The sequence below is a fragment of the Canis aureus genome, chromosome 28 (assembly GCF_053574225.1).
Source record: "Canis aureus isolate CA01 chromosome 28, VMU_Caureus_v.1.0, whole genome shotgun sequence".
NCBI classification, from domain to species: Eukaryota; Metazoa; Chordata; class Mammalia; order Carnivora; family Canidae; genus Canis; species Canis aureus.
Genome location: NC_135638.1, coordinates 25,906,234 through 25,926,099, shown reverse-complemented (window position 1 = coordinate 25,926,099; position 19,866 = coordinate 25,906,234). Strand labels below are relative to the sequence as shown.

At 39.3% G+C, this 19,866-nt stretch overlaps 1 protein-coding gene and 1 pseudogene across 5 annotated transcripts in view; one reads left to right on the top strand and one right to left on the bottom strand.

Annotated features, from left to right (window-relative positions):
- The window catches only part of CRH (corticotropin releasing hormone), a 183,382-nt gene that overhangs the window by 128,342 nt on the left and 35,174 nt on the right, over positions 1–19,866 (bottom strand). The window lies entirely within an intron of this gene.
- On the top strand, positions 4,225–19,715 carry LOC144300260 (ubiquitin-associated protein 1-like; annotated as a pseudogene).

The window sequence follows — 19,866 nt, the reverse complement described above, 5'->3', positions numbered from 1 at the left end:
CATTGGGCTCTGCTGTCTCTACATTGGCTCTGTGAGCCAAGATGCGACGTTTCCAAAGTTACATGACAGAATTTGTTCAAACATGAATATTAAGAGAATCCCCACTCTAAGTTCTAAATATATAGACATTGCTCAGAGCAATCCTATAAAATAGGTACTATTTCTATTCCCATCTTTCAGTCTGGTAAATTGAAAGACAAAAAGAGGTTAAATAATTTGCCCAAGAGCACTTAAAATATATCTCAAAAATAATGCTAGATGCTGGAGGTATAACCTTGAACAAAGTAGCCATGGTTCCTGCCTTAACTGAACTTACACCACAGTTAAGAACACAGACAAGTAAATAGGCAACTGTTACACACTGCGGTAAGAGCCAGGGTAAAGTTCTGTGTACTATGCGAGCACACGGAATAGTTAGCCTTCCCTGAAAAGACTTCCTGAGGACTGATATTTTGGCTTAAACTTGAAGATTAAGTTAGGCACAGAGGTAAAGAAAAGAGGGGGAACTATTCCAAGAGAGTAAAATCAGGAAGCAAGACAAAGGGCACAGTTTGTTCTAGGAGTTAAAAGAAAATTAGTATGGTTTGATGTGTAGAGTGCAAGGAAATGGAATGGCAAGAAATTAAGTGGGAAAATAACATATGCCCTAGGAACAATGAGGACCCACCCAGGTTTAGGAGGTAGAGTGGTATCATCAGGTCTACATTCAGAAAGACAAGGCTGTAGAGCATGGATTGGTGGGAGGAAGACCTAAGTCAGAGTTGTCTCTCTCCCTGCTGGGAGTCACTGCAAAAATAAATCCAATTTAATATCATGCCAGAATTAAGCTTAGTGATTGACTATATGGGATGTGTGGTATAATAAAAAATGTATTTGGTCTTTGTGCCTAGTTTCTGGCAGAACTGTTAGAATGCTTGAAATTTCCCCCATGACAGGAGTGTATTTTGTTATTCGTAAGGAGCCCCTTTTGAGCACCCCTGATTTATGTTTATGAGTGATTTAGGCTGGAGCCTTTAGATAGCCTCAGGATGGGTCACCAGAAAGACCAAGTAATTACAGGATTGAAACTTTCAGCCCCACCCACTAATGTCTGGGCAGGGGAAAGGAAGAACTATAGATTAAACACTATGAAAACTCTTAAACAAGATTTGATGAGTTTCTAGGTTAACAGACCTAGAAGGTGCGGAAGAGTGGCACCAATAGGAACCCTGATTTATAGCCAGTCAGTCAAAAATATAAGTAACAGTCTAGACTTGAGATTGGCATCTGAAATATGGAAAGCCTTGTAAAACTGAGTCTTTAATCTATCTTCAGATAGTGTCAGAATTGAGTCAAATTTGGAGGATACCCTGTCAGTATCATTGAGAATCGCAGGACTGTGTGGTATGAAAAAAGTTCTCACACATCTAGTGTCAGAAGTAATTGAGAACCGAGGAGAAAAATAGTTTCCCATTACAGGACAAAAGAGAGAAAAGCGTCCTGTGTAACTCCTAAGCCACTGATTTATACAATTAAATAATTGGTGGTGCCATTTTCTGGGTAGAGAACATCAGAGGAAAAGTAAGTTGAAAGACAGAAGTAAAAATGAGTTCCATTTTGGACATGTTTGGTTTCAAGAGAATGTAGAACCTCCAAAAGACTGAGAGAAATCTGGACATGAGATAAAACTTTCTAAATTATCAGTAAATAATTGGATGTTGAACCCAAAAGAATAAATGCATTGACTAGGAAAAGTACAAGGAAAAGAGAACAGAGTTTCATGTAACATCATCATTTAAATGATAGCCAACAAGAGAAGCCTCCAGAACAGACTAATTTGGATCATTATCATCATCATCATCATACTATCAGAAGTAGTAAGGAGCTGAGGTACATAGGTATCAGAGAACTCAAGGGAAACTAACAGAAGTCTTTTCAAATGATTTTGTGCTGTAGACAAGTCAATTAAGACAACTGGGAAGTATCCATCTGATTATGCCATTTTAGAAAAGCAAAATGCTTGTTTCTGAGGGTTGTTTAGGAAGATAATGGAGAGCCCTCTAAAGAGAAATAGAACACTCAACAAGCAATCATTTCTTGTCCCTCACTACTCTAGGCCTAGTAGGTAGCTGGATGGGTAAATCACTCAAGATCTTCGGGGTGCCACTTGCAGCAAAAGAAAAGCATCTTCATGGGCAGCCCTGGTGGTGCTGCGGTTTAGCGCCGCCTGCAGCCCAGGGCGTGATCCTGGAGACCCCGGATGGAGTCCCACGTCAGGCTCTCCGTATGGTGCCTGCTTCTCCCTCTCTCTCTCTCTCTCTCTCTCTCTCTCTGTCTCTATGAATAAATAAATAAAATCTTAAAAAAAAAAAAAAAAGAAAAGCGTCTTCAACTTTAGGAGCATTCACATAATAGTACCTAATGAGCTAATTATCTACCTTCAGGCTCTTTCTTTGTCAACACATTATAATCAGAGACAGAGTTGGATATAATTGTGAAGGAGAAAATCTGACTCAAGGATCCTTAGCCTACCTGCTGCTGATGATCTAGTGTCCTACGTTTTCCCATTCCATTTCCCAAGACACCATAATCCCTGAATGCAATAGTTCCCACAGGTGTATGTGCTGCAGCCATGGTTAAATTTTTTTTCCTATATTCTTCCCTCCAAATTAGACATGCTTTTTCTACTTGCCTCTTTTTCAGAGTCCCATGAGCAGGAGATAAACCACTCAAAAGCATTGTAATGCAATGGAAAAAAGCTACTGAACTTGCAATCAATTGGCTGGATTCCCAGTTTTACCATTTATCAGAACTGTGTGACATTTTAGTAGGTAATTTTTCCATGAATCTCTCTAAGCCTCAGAATACCTACCTCTCAAAGGTATATAGATTTGAAGAGGGGGTAGTATGTCAAAACTCTCTTTTAACGTAATATAGAGCCATCCAGTCTTCCCAATCAAATCTCTTGGAATTATAATTTGTCTAGCATGGAGTCAGATTTACTTTGGTAATTGATGGACTTTTTTCATCTAAGTTTCTGTGAGAATGTTATTTCTGAAACTCTGTAAGAAGAAACAAACACCTCATGTCTGGGTGGGCTGAGTTCTCTTGTGTTTAATCAGAAAGGTGTGATGAGCCTCAAAGGAGGAATTTCCTGTTACTTCCTGTTTTAGCAGCCCTATATAGAAACAGCAAACTAGCATTTTAATGTTGCTTTACCATCTCCAAAGCATTCTTGCACACAATTTGAAATTACCCCAGGATAGCTGGTCAACTGTGATCTCACAACAGACTGAAGGCAGAAGCAGATATGAAAAACTCAACTGTTTTCTATTAAGCCAAATATAAGAAATTAGCAAAAATGTAAAACAAGGTGACTCTTCTCTCAAATTTTGTCTTAGAAAATATAGTCTTCATAAAAATGTGTTAATTATACAAATATCTAATGCAGGTTTTTAATGAATTAATATATACTTGATTTAATTTCTAATATGGAAACTACCAATAGCTCCAACACACATCAACCAAAACTGGAAGAATCAATCAATTAATTTTAAGAGTGTAATGGAGTCCTGAAACAAAAATGTTTGAAGTGCTGGTGTGATGCCCAGTGAGATGGTATTTTAAATATTTTTTACTAAAGAAATCTGCCTTTTGGGGCAGCCTGGGTGGCTCAGTGGTTTAGCGCTGCCTTTGGCCCAGGGTATAATCCTGGAGACCCAGGATCAAGTCCCACGTCGGGCTCCCTGCATGGAGCCTGCTTCTCCCTCTACCTGTGTCTCTGCCTCTCTCTCTCTCTTTCTCTCTCTCATGAATAAATAAATAAAAATCTTAAAAAAAAAAAAAAGAAATTTGCCTTTTGGAAATTGCTAATTATTCCTTAGTTTCTGATAGTAGCCCCATGGAGTTGCCTTGAAGACTTCATTTTTTCACTTTTCCTAGACGAGTCACCAAAATGCCCTTCAATTACTAACAGACACTGTACTGGCATCAAGGTCCAACTCCCTCACCCCACTGAGAGACTAAGCTCAAAGGCTGACCAAGATGGAGTGGGTGAATTTGCATAAGAAGCCCAGAGGCTGCAGGTAGGGACCAACAGGAAGGAAGTAAGAACCCCACCTCCTTTGCCTCCTCCTTCAAAGTTACCGTAATTGTCACCTGTGTTGAGAGGCAGGGAAACTCAACAGTACTTCTCAGGGTCACCCTAAGGTCATGGATCAGGGGAAGGATTCTTACTAGGCCTTAATGACAGCTGACCCCACAGAAGTGTCAATGGAAAAGACCATTTCACTAAAGGAAGTTATTGAGAACCTGGGGCTGCTTGGGCATGGGGTGCCATGGGTAAGGGAAGAATTGCTTCCCCAGTAAGTTCTGGTCAGTGCAGCAATGGCAATGGCAGTAAGCTTTGTACTTGGCAACTTCAGTACCACCACACTTTCTGTAGCATAGCCCTTGAAAGTGGACTGGATGCCCAGGTTGGGGCAGTGACACCAGTGGGTAGGAGCAGCGGCAGCAGGTTAGAACAAGTGCTCTTGTAGTACTGAGCACTTTCCTCCCTGCAAGGCAATATTAACTCAGGTTGACCTCCCAGATTAAGTTCCTGGTGTTCACGAATTGATCGCTGGAGGGCCCCCTCCCAGCCTCACCTCATCCAGGACCTCTGGCTAAAAAGGCAGGTAGGGGTCCAGGGGTAGCAATTGGAAAACCGCTACAGGGTAACATTTTTTGCACTCTAAACTGATGGCACTAAACACAGTTTCAGTTTCATTCCTGTGGTATGCAGAATAATGACCTCCCAAAGATATCCATGTCCTAATCCCTAGAAACTGTGAATACAGTACCTTACATGGCAAAGGGACTTTGCAGATGTGATTAAAGTTAAGGACCTTAAACTCTGAAAATCATCCTGGATTATCCAGGCAGATCAAATCTAATCACATGAATCCTCAAAGCAGAGAATCTTTCCTGCTACGGTCAGAGACAGATGAGACAACAGGTGCAGATGGGACAACAGGCTATACGAGAAAGGCTCCGTAGGCCATTGCCTGCTTTGAAGACAGAGGAAGGGGGCCACTGGCCAAGGACACTGAAAAAGATAAGGAAATGGGAGCACCTCGGTGGCTCAGTTAAGCATCTGCCTTCAGCTCAGGTCATGATACCAGGGTCCTGGGATGGAGCCCTGCATCAGACTCCCTGCTCAGTGGGGAGTCCGCTTCTCCCTCTCCCTCTACTGCTCCCCCTGCTTGCGCTCCAATAAATAAATAATTTTTTTAAAAAAAAAGGACACATATTTTCCCCTAGGGCCTTCAGAATCAAATGTAGTTCTACCCTGAATTTAGTCCAAAGGAGGCCCAAGTTGGAACTTCTAACTTCCATAACTGTAGATAATAAATTTATGTCATTTAAGCTATTGGGTTTGTGAAAATTTAAACAGAGCACCAAAAACAATCACTAATCAGTGCCTTGCTCAAAGAGAATTCCTAAACTCATAAGACACTAGCTTGAGGATTGTGTGGCAATAGCTGGAAGGGACCAGCTGAGCACAGAGTGAATGAACACCTCTGGAGAAGCTCAAATGGGGATCCCAAGCGGCAAGAAACTCGAAGAGTCCCGTGGTAGGTCACCTCCAGGTCCAGGAGCAAATGATCTTGATGACTACATGAAGGACTGGGAGTATATTATTGAAATCTTTTGCATACCATCTCAGGACTTAATTTTAAAAGTTACCTTAGGAATCATCTCTAGTCCCTTCATTTCCTCATGTGTGATTCTCCTCCATCAAATGGCACAAGTTCCTTTTGGGACATTGTGTGCATTTTGTTTGTAAGTGGAGGCCTTGCTATTGGCTTCCTGGAGGGCCCCGAGAAGGTATTCTCTCATATTTGTTGGGCAAGTGCTTGCTTAAAAGAGGTCAAGATAGCACAGCAGCATTGTTAAGAGCTGTCTTTGGAGTCAGATAAGTGGGCTTGAAAACTCACTTTCTACCATTTTCCAGCTGTTTGACTTTGTGCACTTTCTTCATTAACTTCCCTATGCCTCATTTCTCTCAGCTATAAAATGGGGAATAATCGTAGTACTTCCTCTTGGAGTTCTCTGTGAAGATTTAATGAAATGATACATAGAAAGTACCTGACACATAAGTGTTATTATGATCTAGCCTGGGTGGGTCCTTCAAGGGACCCAAGGGTTACATTTACTTCATTACAAACCAGACAAATGATCCTTAAGGAAAGATTCATCCACTTGTGCATGCCTGTCCCATCAATGCAACTGACAAAAGTCACAGCTACCAGCCAAATTAAATTTGGCTCATGTCTGTTCTCAAGAGCAGGAAAGTTATCCTAAATAATTCAAATAATAATATTTAACCCTTTTGGGGATTGACCATGTGCCAAGTGCTATTCTAAAGCACATACACACATTCATTCAGTCTTCAAAATAAACTTATACCATAGTACTATAACTACCGCCTTCTTACAGATAAGGGAATCAAGGAACAGAGAGGTTAAGTAATTTTCCCAAGATCACACAGCTGAGGGGGATCTCTGGGTGGGTCAGCAGTACGGCCCCTGCCTTCGGCCTAGGGCATGGTCCTGGGGTCCAGGAATCAAGTCCCGCATCGGGCTCCCTGCATGGAGCCTGCTTCTCCCTCTGCCTGTGTCTCTGCCTCTCTCTCTGTGTCTCTCATGAATAAATAAATAAAATCTTTAAAAAGAAGAAAGAAAGAAAGAAAGAAAGAAAGAAAGAAAGAAAGAAAGAAAGAAAGAAAGAAAGAAAGAGAGAGAGAGAGAAAGAAAAGAAAGAAAGAAAGAAAGAAAGAAAGAAAGAAAGAAAGAAAGAAAGAAAGAAAGAAAGAAAGAAAGAAAGAAAGAAAGAAAGAAAGAAAGAAAGAAAGAAAGAAAGATCACACAGCTGAGAAATAGTGAGGCCTGGACAGTGTGCTCTGAGTTCCATGCCTTTAATCACTACATCATAATATAAGTCTTTGAATAAAGTCATAATAGAAATATAAACCAATAAATCAAAAAATATTGGCCGTTCCCCTCACCAAGAAATAGGCAAATACTGATTGGTTACTAACAACTTAACAGGAGCTAATCTTCTCAAAGGGCCAATGGTTTTAAATACCGGGGTTTGGGACAGTCTTAACTGATCTTAATTACTTCCGTTGTGTGTTGTGTAGCATTTAAAATTTTTGGCAAAATTACTATTATTTTAGGAAGAACATGAGAAGTTCTTTTTGGATGAGTTGTTCCCCTTTGTCCTTTTTAAAGAACAAGAATGCAACTGAGTAAATTTAAAGATCTAATTGGCTTTATCCAACGATTCATGAATCCGACAGCAACCTATCTAGCAAGTGGAGAGATGTTCCAAGGAGTTGTACAATGGACAGTTTTTATGGGAAGAAGGATGGTGCAAGGAAGTTACTAGTAAAAGAAAAGAAAGAGATTGTTTCAGGCAAGGTCACTTTCCTTAGGTGGAACACCAGGAGGTCTTATAAGGTAGATGACCTCATATATAAGGTGGCAGATTACCTCACTGCAGCTGACCAGAAAATCCCTGAGCAATTGGTTAATATATTTCTAGGGGAGACTGCAACTGCAGTTAGGTTAAGTATTAAGCCCTGGTTTGGGGACCTTGCCTAGCATATGTGACTCCATTTGAGGCCGTGGTTTTCTTTATAACACCCTATACAGCCAGGGCACTGAACAAAGAAGGAGGTGGTTTGGGACACCATGGAAAGGAAGTATTAATCCAGACTATACCTAGGACTTGACAATATCCATTTATCCCTTTCTTTTCAATTTATCCCTAGGCATTCTGCTAATACTTCTTGCTAGGTAACGTTTTTTTGCTTTTCAGTGGCTGCCCCAGTGACCCCAGCTAAACTGTTGGTTGATCTCAACCCTAAACCATTATATTCTACCTTGTAACTTTCCCTAGATCTCAAAGGGGCTATTTAAACACTAATTACTTCTCATAGTGCCCTGTGAAGTCCCCTCTGAGACCAGAGAAGTTATTTAGAGTATAAAGGAAAGAAAAAGTCCTGGGAATGAGGAAATTTGAGCCTCCTCCTCCCCACCTGGGACTGTAGTTGCTGATCCAATGAACATTTGTTTGGCTCTGCCTGGGATTTCCCTTCTTATCCTTCTTGTGTTTCCTTGAGCCCATCTGCTTTCAGGGTATTTGGGTTAAAGCTATAAAATTAAAGTTCCTTATACTTTATACTTTCTTCCTTCTTCCCCACTCCACCATCTCAACTGACTCAATTCCCCAAAACACTCTTAAAAAACCTTACAAAGTGTTCTCACATAGCAAAACTTGCTGCTAAAGCTTCTTCCCCAGTTGAGGCAAGCATATCAGAGTCAGTAATATAATTGAAAAGTGATTGATCTTTTGCATCTAAGCCAACCACCTGTTGCCTTAGATGTTGCCATCATGAATAATATAATTAGCAGGTGTTAAGAAAATGTGAGATTTCTTAGATGTACATACTCATGGTTTTTTTTTTTTTTCATACTCATGGTTTTAAAGATAAAATAATGTGATATCTATAATTTATGTTTAGGTCTATTTAGCATTTGTCTTCTTTGCTAGATTATAAATTTTATGAGGAAGGAGGATGTGCCTGTTTTATTCTCTACTATAACCCTGACCCACAACAGATCTTCAATAAATATTTCTTGACTGATTAAATGAGAAAATTAATATGAAAGAATCACACAAAAGGCAGCATTAAGAGCAGTCTGATCATTCAGAGGCAGTAATCAGCAGGCCCCTCTGTGAATGTTCCTTTTGGGTGATGGGTTGTCACCAAAAGAAACACCCTGCTTCAAAAAATTTGGATAGTACTGTTATAAAATTAACAATTTCAACAGATATTTTAAATGCATTTACAAAACGAATTCCATAAAAAGTTTTTCTCATTTTCCATGGATTTTTTAAAAAGATTTATTCATTTATTCATGAGACACACACACAGAGAGAGAGAGAGAGAGAGAGAGAGAGAGAGGCAGAGACATAGGCAGAGGAGAAGCAGGCTCCCCGCAGGGAGCCCAATGCAGGACTTGATCCTGGATCAGGATCACACCCTGAGCTGAGCCGAAGGCAGATGCCCAACTGCTGAGTCACCCAGGTGTCCCACTTTCCATGGATTTTAGTGAAGAAATTCTAGTACACGTACAATAAGAAGCAGAAACCCTTTCTCATCTACAAAACCACAGATACATTTTCCAACTCACTTTGCCACAGCCTCCCGAAGGAGACTCAAAAATTGCCAAACTCAAATATTGCTAGAACTCAATTCCAAAACTCAGAGGAAGGCAAGTTTTTAATCACCTCTGGGATGTTCACTTTCAATAATATTTTTTAGGGCTAAGAAAGAATAAGCCCAAATATAGCTCTAAAATGTTGAGCTATCTACTTTTATAACTTTGTTGGTGATAGAATTGTTGTTGCTTTGTCTAATCCTGCTGCAGTTTGACCCTTCTCTGTGGGAACTTGGTGATTAATAATGCCCTTAATTGCTTTTCCTCCTGCCCTCACAGCTGGTAGAAGTGATGTATATCACAAAGAAACACTGAACCAAGTTTTAAGGACGGAAAGAAAGTGAGGATGTAGTGCTGCTGGGTTCTGCCTCCTTCCTGAACTGTGGGAGGCCAGGGAGCCTCTTCCTCATTAAGGAGAAAGCCTCAGTTCAGGCACGTGGCATCAGTCTTGCTCCCCATCACAATTGCTGCTCCAGGTCATGACTGAAAGGGAAGCATTCCTAAGTCCCCAGGCTTTAGTTAAGAGTCTTCCCCATCTGGCCCACAGGTCTATGGGGTGCGAGTTAAGGAACCAATGAACTATGTTTCCGTCCTCGGGTCCTTTGCTGACACTTAGTTGATGCAAGAGTTCAGGGACTCAAAGTGTCAGAACCATGGCTTTTCCTGTGCTATGAATCAAGCGCAGGGGTTCAATAGGAGCTAAGATCATAGGAACATTATCTGAACTCAGTGCAAATGATGGAATCTAATCAAGTAAGGAAGCACTGCAGAGGGGAAAGTGTAATAATGGGCAGTGAATGTGACTTTGATTTAGGAAGTGAGATCTATGTTATTTGAGATAACTCAGTAACTTTCCAAAAAGACAGACTGATTTTATACAATTAGGTTCCCTCAACTACTGAAATCCCTCCTGATAACTTTATTCTTTTGCTTTTAATACAGACTTTTTAGGAGAACTGGTATGGATGGGGAGGGCAGAGAGGGACTACACATTGTCAAGCAGCAGATTGCCTTGAACTTAAAAAGGGCCAGGATCTAAAATCTCAAAGAGCTTTTGCACCTATAAGATGAATAGGAACGTAAATGTAAAATGTATTGAAGGGAATCAGAATATGTCATCTCAAAATATGCCACTTGGGCATAAGGATTATCTTGAGCTGAAGGTAACTGAGAAGCAGTAGACCCTGGAGGAGCTCTCTGCCCTTCTAAGAGCAGGGCAAACATTTCCCTTTCATTAAAGAAATTTCCATTTGTAAAGGTATTCCACACACACACACACACCTATATCAAGAAGAGAACACAAGATATAATTAACATGTAACCATCTTTTTCTTGTCTACCCATGTATTTAACAGACTGCCTTATTCCCCTGCTTAAAATACTCCAGTGGCTTCTCATTCCACTTAGGATAAATCCAAATTCTAAATAATCCAGCCCCTACCAATATCTCCAAATTTACAGCCTACCACAACCCCCTCACTTACTGTGTTCTGGCAAAAGCAGACTTCTTTCTGTTCCTTGAACACCCTAGACTACAGAGTTGTCAGATTTAGCAAATAAAAATACAGGATGCCTGATAAAATTTGAATATCAGATAAAAATGAATTATTTTTTGTATAAGTATGACCCATACAATATTTGGGACAGTATATACTCATTGTTTATCAAATTTAAATTCAAATTCAAACTTAACTAGGCAGCCTATATTTTACCTGGTGTATCCTTGTTCTAGGCCTTGGTATTTGCTGCTGTTCCCTTTTCTGAAGCCCTTTACTCTCAGATCACTGTCATATGACTGACCTTTCTTTGTCATTCAAATCACAGAGCAGAGGCAACTGAGTGGCTCAGTCAGTAGAGCATATCTGCCTTCTTTGGCTCAGGTCATGATCCCAGGGTCCAGGGACTGAGCCCTGCATCAGGCTCCCTGCTCTGCAGGAAGCCTGCTTCCTCCCCCTCTCTCTGTTGCTCCCCTTGCTTGTGCTCCTGCATTCTAATTAATAAATAAAATAAAACAATAAAATAATGAAATGAAATAAATAAAATATATTTTTTTAAATGACAGAGCAAATATCACCTCCTCAGAAAATCATTCTCTGATCACCCCATCTACATGACTCCCAACACACATATCTCTCCCTAACCCACTCTCTAACTCATCATCTTATTTTTCCCTTCTTGACACATAAGCCCTTTTAAGGCTGGCACCTTGTCCCTCTTGTTCACTCTTATATCCCATTACCTACAGTGTCTGGCATATAGTAGATGTTCAATAAAATACTTGCTGAATGAATTAATGAATGAATGTCCTCCCAATATACTAGCCTGGATAACACCTGTACATTTGAAAAGACTGCAGGTATTAGGAAGTGAAAGTACTTTTACTTCAGAAAATGGAAGGAAGCATTATTAGAAGTAGCCATATAAACTAAGCACACACTACCTCAACTATAACCCTAACCAAATTATTTTGCTATTAACTTTACCACCAGAAATTAAGAAAAAAAGAAAGAATTCTAATTCTTGGAAATGAATCATTCAAACTACCTCTCTTTTTAAAGAAAAGAAAAAATAGCAAAGCAAGCTTTGAATTTAAAAAAACAAGAAAAACTGTCACTAATTAGATATTTAATACTGTTTATTCTAAGTAGCATATTAACTGTAGTTCAACTGTTTAACACAATTAAATCCCTGCTTTGTGTAGGCTTCATGGAACAACTCTCTTGAATTAATATACCCTTATTTCCATGTTTAATAATAGAATTTGTATAATATTTTAAATCTTATAAAGTATTTTAAAATGTAGAACCCAAAAAATAAAATAAAATAATAAAATAAAATAAAATAAAATAAAATAAAATAAAATAAAATAAAATAAAATATAGAACCCTATTTGACCATTCTGCATACTCTAACCTGGACCACAATTTTTCAGTTATTATAGAGGATACAAATTTAGTTTTACCATTGCTTTTACGATATTATTTTAAAAACCTCTAGGTACAGGGATCCCTGGGTGGCACAGCGGTTTAGCGCCTGCCTTTGGCCCAGGGTGCGATCCTGGAGACCTGGGATCGAATCCCACATTGGACTCCCGGTGCATGGAGCCTGCTTCTCCCTCTGCCTGTGTCTCTGCCTCTCTCTCTCTCTCTCTCTGTGTGTGTGTGTGTGACTATCATAAATAAATTTAAAAAAAAAAAAAAAAAACCTCTAGGTACAATATTGTTCCTTTTAGGAAACATTATCTGGTTTATAACAATCTGTCTACAGTGCCATTTTCAAGAATCCTTTACTGTAAAAAACAACTGCCTTCATATGGTTAGCTTTTTAAGTTCTAAAGACCTGTTGATTTTAATTTATCTGGTCAAAGTAGTAATTAATGCACATTAGTGTGAGTTTCCTGATTCCTACTTTTTGCATTCATTGCAATAAGAGAACTAATTATTAATTCTTCAGGAAATTGTCAGTGAAAGAGAATATCAGAGTAAGTATCTCATAACATATGTTTCGATTCCTTAAAAGCATGGTTACCATGTTCTCATACTTTAAACCCACATTTCTTGGTCCCATGCTTTGAAGTTGAGTATCCTTTAATTCTTCTTTGAAGCAATTATAGCAGAGTCTAAAGTTGAGTTGCTTTCCTGGGCTTCTCCCCTTGAAGGCTGAGAGAGTGATTAATATCCTTTTTGGCCTTGGGATGATTTTATCCAGGGATGTAGCAGTAGTTCCATTTGCTTCTTCATCCTTAATCTTCAGTCTTCTCTCACTGATATGCTGAACTTCTTCAGTACAGTCTGTCAGTAGTGAGCCATGGAGCCGCTGAATTAATTGCCGCTGCTCCAAGCATACCAGGCAGTCTAGCAGTAGACAGAATCATGTGACTCCAAAATGGATAATTCAGACATCAGCCCAAAGTAAAAATGACTGGGAAAGGTTATGATCTCAATTTATTCTTAGTCTTTTTTGATCTCCCTATAACACACTTAATACATTTTTGTTCTCTTTGTGCCAAGTAACACAACTACACAGCCCAGAGTGCCAATTATTCCAGTTTACATGAGCTAAGGGATTGAAAGTTTCTTCCTAAAATCTTTAGACAATCATACAGATGGCATTTCAGTTATAAGCTTATCCATTCACTATTCTATATCTTCCAATTTTTACCTGCATAAAGTAAAACAAACCTTGCCTTCTTTTTTTCACCTATCCCCCTCCGTAAAACCCAGGAGACATCAGTCCTGCCCCCAGTTGGGGTGGCAAAGGAATTCCTGGCAGTTATCCAGCTGATTCACTTGCTTCAGGAGACCTGAAGACTCATAGATTCACTCATCCGCTCATTCAATATATATTTATTAAATGCCTATGAGGCATTGTGCTAAGTACTGTGAGGAAATAAAGATGATTCAGATCTATCCACCGAATTTAAGCTTTTGAGAAACAGAAGGCTTTCTCAAAAACAGAAGTATTTTTTACTCTTTTTCCTATGCTCACTATGTTAGATACGCTGATGAAATGATAACCTAATCATTGGTCAAAGTCAGACACAGCTATATCCTCAAACTGTTTAAGATCATTACATCAGGATTTCCTTGAACCCTAGGTTATAAATTATAAGCAGTTATGTTTTCATGATGAAACCCCTTCTTTTTTTTTAATTTTTTTTTAATTTTTATTTATTTATGATAGTCACACACAGAGAGAGAGAGAGAGGCAGAGACACAGGCAGAGGGAGAGGCAGGCTCCATGCACCGGGAACCCGATGTGGGATTTGATCCCGGGTCTCCGGGATCGCGCCCTGGGCCAAAGGCAGGCGCCAAACCGCTGCGCCACCCAGGGATCCCGAAACCCCTTCTAATATAAGTCTATAACCATAAAAGTAATGAAACATATTAAGAATCATACATATTACAATTGTTATATTGTTGATCTTGATAATTTAAAGTTATCAATAGAGGAGTGTCTTCCTCTTACACTTCAGTTAAAAAGCTGAGTATGGCAAAAAGGAAATTGCAGTCAGGGTTTATGCTTTTCATCTTTGTATTCCCAATGACTGATACAGTGTCTGGTATGTGCTAGGTGCTCAATGATATTCACTGGACAAATGAATGAATGAAAATTACATCTCTCATCCTGCCTTGAGTCTCAAATTCCATCACAAACTGCATGTTCCATTAATATCTTAAACTCAACAGGTTACAAACTCATTTTCTTCCCCCTCAAAAAATATCCTCTTTTTTATGATTTTCTTTTTCTATTATTTTATGATTTCTCTTTTTATTATTTCTATTTCTACTATTATTTCTATTACTACTACTACTAATAGAAATAGAAAATCACCCAAGTTCAAATCTACGCCAGTTCTTCATCTCATATTCAATTATTACCAATTCCTGACAAGAGTTTCTTGAGGATATTTCTCACATCTGTCCTTTTTTCATTCATCTCCACTGTTGACCATGGACCAATTTATCTTCCTATGACTCTAATCAGTTTGCTCCCTGGAAGGTATGGGTATGTCTCCTTTGTCAGATGAACTAAACACTTTAACTTGGCATTCAAGATCCCACACGATCAGATCCAGAATTACCTTTCTAGCTCTAACTTGAGTAGGTCCATTACATATACCTTATGTTCCAGTTCAACAGGAGTACAACTCCTCATTCTGTTCAGACATTATTCCTTTTCTTTCTTTTTTGTTTCAAGTTTTTATTTAAATTATAGTTTACTAACATATATTTATTTCAGGAGCAGAATTTAGTGATTCATCACTTATATATAACACTCATTGCTCATCACCACAAGGGTCTTCCTTAATACCCATCACCCATTTAGCTCATACCTCACCCACCTCCCCTTCAGCAACCCTGTTTGTTCTCTACAGTTAAGTCTCTTATGGTTTGCCTCCCTCTTTTTTTCTCCCTTCCCCTATGTTTATCTGTTTTTTCCCTTAAATTCCACATATGAATGAAATTCATACAGTATCTTTCTCTGACATATTTTGCTTAGCATAATACAGTCTAGCTCCATCCATGTCATTGTAAATAGCAAGACATCACTCTTTTTGATAGTTGAGTAACATGCCTGTGTGTGTGTGTGTGTGCGCACACAGCTCATCTCTATTCATTAGTTAGTTGATGAACATTTGGGCTCTTTCCATAGTCTGGCTATTGCTGATAATGCTGCTATAAACATCAAGGTGTGTGGACGCCTTCAAATATGTATTTTTGTATCCTTTGGCTAAATATCTAGTAGTGTAATTACTGGATCATAGATAGGGTGGTTCTATTTTCAACTTTTTGAATAATCTCCAAACTGTTCTCCAGAGTGGCTGCATCAGCCTGCATTTCCACCTACAGTGCAAGAGGGCCCCCCCTTTCTCCACACCCTCGCCAACACCTGTTGTTTCTGTGTCATTAACTTTAACCATTCTGACAGGTGTGAGGTGGTATCTCACCCTGGTTTTGATATGTATTTCCTTGATAATGAGTCATGTTGAGCATCTTTTCATGTGTCTGTTAGTCATCTGGATGTCTTCTTTGGAAATGTGTCTATTCATCTCTTCTGCCCCCTTCTTAACTGGATTATTTGGTTTTTTGGGGGTGTTGAGTTTGGTAAGTTCTTTATAGATTCTAGATACTAACCCTTTATCAGATATGTCATTCATAAATATCTTCTCCCAGTTATAGGCTGCCTTTTAGTTTTATTGATTCTTTCTTTTTTTTAATTTTTATTTATTTATGATAGTCACACAGAGAGAGAGAGAGAGAGAGAGAGAGAGAGGCAGAGACATAGGCAGAGGGAGAAGCAGGCTCCATGCACCGGGAGCCCGATGTGGGATTCGATCCCGGGTCTCCAGGATCGCGCCCTGGGCCAAAGGCAAGCACTAAACCGCTGCGCCACCCGGGGTTCCCTATTGATTATTTCTTTTACTGTGTGGAAGCCTTTTGTCTTGATGAAATCCCAACAGTTCATTTTTGTTTTTGTATCCCTTGCCTCCAAAGAAGTGTCTAATAAGAAGTTGCAACAGTCAAGGTCAAGGGAGGTTTCTGCTTGTGTTCTCCTCTAGGATTCTGACAGTTTCCAGTCTCACATTTAAGTCTTTCATCTGCTTTGAATTTATTTTTGTATATGAAGTAAGAAAGTGGTCCAGTTTCATGGTTCTGCATGTCACTATCTGGTTTTTACAACACCATTTGTTGAAGAGACTGTCTTTTTCCATTGGATAGTCTTTCTTCCTTGGCTGAAGATTAGTTGACCATATAGTTATGGGCCCATTTCTGGGTTCTCTATTCTTCTCCATTGATCTATGTGTTTATACTATTTGGAGCTGCCTCAAAAAGTTAAAAATAAAACTACCATACAATCCAGCAACTGCAGTCCTAGGTATTTACCCAAGGCTACAAAAATACTTATTCGAAGAGGCACATGCACCCTGATGTTTATAACAGCACTATCAATAATAGCCAAACTATTGTGAGAGCCCAAATGTCCATCAACTGATGACTGAATAAAGATGTGGTATGTATACATACCATATATATATATGCATACCTATATATCACATATATATCACATGTATATCACATATATACATATATATATACACATACACACATACATGATGGCATATTAGTCATCAAAAAGAATGAAATCTTGCCATTTGGAACAATATGGATAGAGCTAGAGTGTTTTATCCCAAGCAAAATAAGTTAGTCAGAGAAAGACAAATACCATATGATTTCACTCATATGTGGAATTTAAGAAACAAAGCAAATGAATTCAGAGGGAAAAAACAGAGGTAAACCAAGAAACAGACTCTTAACTATAGAGAACAAACTGATGGTTATGGGAGGGGAAGTGGATGGTGGGGTGGGATGAGTTAAATACGTGATGGGTATTAAAGAGGGCACTTGTTGTAATGAGCACTGGATGTTGTATGCAAGTGATGAATCACTAAATTCCATACCTGCATCTAATATTACATTGTATTCTAATTAATTGGAATTTAAATTAAGACTTAAAGATTAAATTAAATCAAATTAAGTTGTCTAATATTCACTGCCTATTCAAGTCTCTTCCTGTACCCCTTTTTCATCCTTCACCCAAGGATGAAGTCAAATTTTTAAAAAACTTAAAGCTGAAACACAGAGTAGGAGAGAACCTAACTACAAGTGCTTTCTTCACAAAATATTTTTGCTGAAAATGACTAACAATCACTCATACATAATCCAGTCACCACTTATTGAAGGATTACTGTGTACTATGCCAGGTACATTATTTATCTCTTATCCTACTCCATGAGGAAGATATTTTATTACTCCCAATATATAGACAGTAGCTAATAATTTTACTTTTTAAGTAGGCTCCATGTTCAGAGTGGAGCCCAACACAGGGCTTCAACTCATGACCCTGACTCAAGTTGGATGTTTGGCTGACAGAGCCACCTAAGAGCCCTGATAGTAGCTAATGATATTTTTAAAGAAGTTCACATTTTTGCAGTGCTTACTATGTTTCAGGCACTATTCCATATTCATTCACTCAACAAAATATTTTAGTATCTGTTATTTACGAGGCACTATGTGCTAGGCAACTGAGCAGTAAGCAGACATGACAAAATCTCTGACTTCATAGAGCTTACTTTGGAAAAGGCAGACTTTTGTGAAGATAAACAAGGAAAATGTAAAGTAAGTAAAATCATGAAAGGTACCTAAATGAAAAAATAAAGCAGGCAAGTGGGATATGAAGTTCTCATTAATCCTCCAGCAAATATATACAGTAGAGACTTTTACTATCTTTTTACAAGCTAAAAAAAAAAAAAAAGAAAAAAAAAAGAATTGAAAGGATTTCAACATTGGTGGCTGTATTAATGGCAATGGCTATGGTGATGCCTGGCCCAGGGTGGGCAGAGCTGGAGGTGGAGGCATTTGTTCTCCCTAGGAGACATCAGGAGCTTGGTGGGGACTGAGCTTGGGAGGCCAGCCAGAGTACACACCTTTCAGCTTCTGGCATGGCAGTGGCATTCAGGTTCTAAACAGCTTCTAAGAAGTTGGGTGCAGATCTTCATGAAATTTTCAGTTACCTTGATGATGTCCCATTTAAGATGGGAGACAAATTCAAGACAACAGGTAAAGTTAATCTATCTATTGGCTTCTCCTTACCTGATTGTTTACAGGTTGTCAGAAAAATATAGTCTGACTTCTCCTTGTAAAAGTAAACTATTGAGTGGACTGAAGATATTAAGAAAATCCAAGAATCTAAGAAACCCAGTGGGAATCAGCACAAAGCTAAGGAAGTAGGAGTTAAAGTGAATGCTAAGAGTAGCCCAGAGAGTGACAGCAAAATTAGCTTCTCTAAGACTCACAGTATAGCCATCTCCTATTAACCCCATCCTTGCAGCTTACAGCACAACAGCATCCTCATCCCAACTTGGGTCAGCAGCAATGACAGAAAGTTCTCAGCCCACTCCACACAAAGGCAGATTTCAATCCTGCTGACTTTGAATGTGAAGAAAGCCCATTTGATAACCTGGAGTTAAAAACTATTGTTGAGAAGGAAGAGCTGAGAAACATTCTAGTAGGAGCCATTAGACCCATTATTGGACAGTAACTTGCCCAGAGGAGGCTCTGTGTTACAGGATGAGATCCTGAAGCAGGCTAATCTAGATATCAAGCCTCTTTATAAAACCACTGGCTTTATAACCTTACCACAGTTGGGCAACTATGAAAAGATGTCACTGTCTTCCAAAGTGTCCCTCCTCAACCCATTCCTGTAGTAAGCAATATCAAATCTTAGTCCTTTCCCAAACTTGACTCTAATGATAGCAATCAGAAGACAGCCAAGCTGACAAGCACCTTACAAAGCACATCCTGCTCCCACAACGACATCTTCTGAAATTCTCTAAAGCCTTCTACTGAAAACAGTGCCAGGGAGTTTAATAGGCATCATATTCTTGGGCTTGAACTCAGACAGTGGCATAGAAGTGCCAACCCTAACCTCCTCAGATGCCTTCCCTCTCTATCTTGTCTGTGTACACAGAAGAATCATCATCTGCAAATATGGGTCCCAGAGTCCCTCCTAATTTCTCAGTGTCACAAGTACCCAACACTCCCAATTGTCCCCAGGCCTATTCTGAACTGCAGACACTGTCCCCCAGTAAGTGGAAGTGTATGGAGAAAGTGGTCAACATGAGCTATTCACCTGAGTGTGTCCTGAGAGCCATGAAGAAGAAAGGAGAGAATATTGGATAGATTCTCAACTATCTCTGCACATGGACAGCTATGTGAGAAGGGCATTGACCCTCTTATAGTGCAAGAGGCTCTGGAAATGCACCAGTGTTCAGAAGAAAATATGATAGAATCTCTTCAGTTGAGCAAATTTAAGGAAACAGGCTTTGAACTGAAACCCATTAAGGAAGGCAATGACCAGGACAATGCTTTGGAGGATCTCAAGGCCCCAGCAGGAGCCAGTTGAGACTAAGCCCTGCCTAGGCCTTGCCATGGGACCTCTACCACAGGAGGCCCCAAGGAGTACATGTCTGGGGAAAGGGAAGGGGCACACTTACCAATTTTCTTTTGGGGATAAAAGGTCAGGTAGGGAAACTGTACTTGCTAACAGCTGAGCT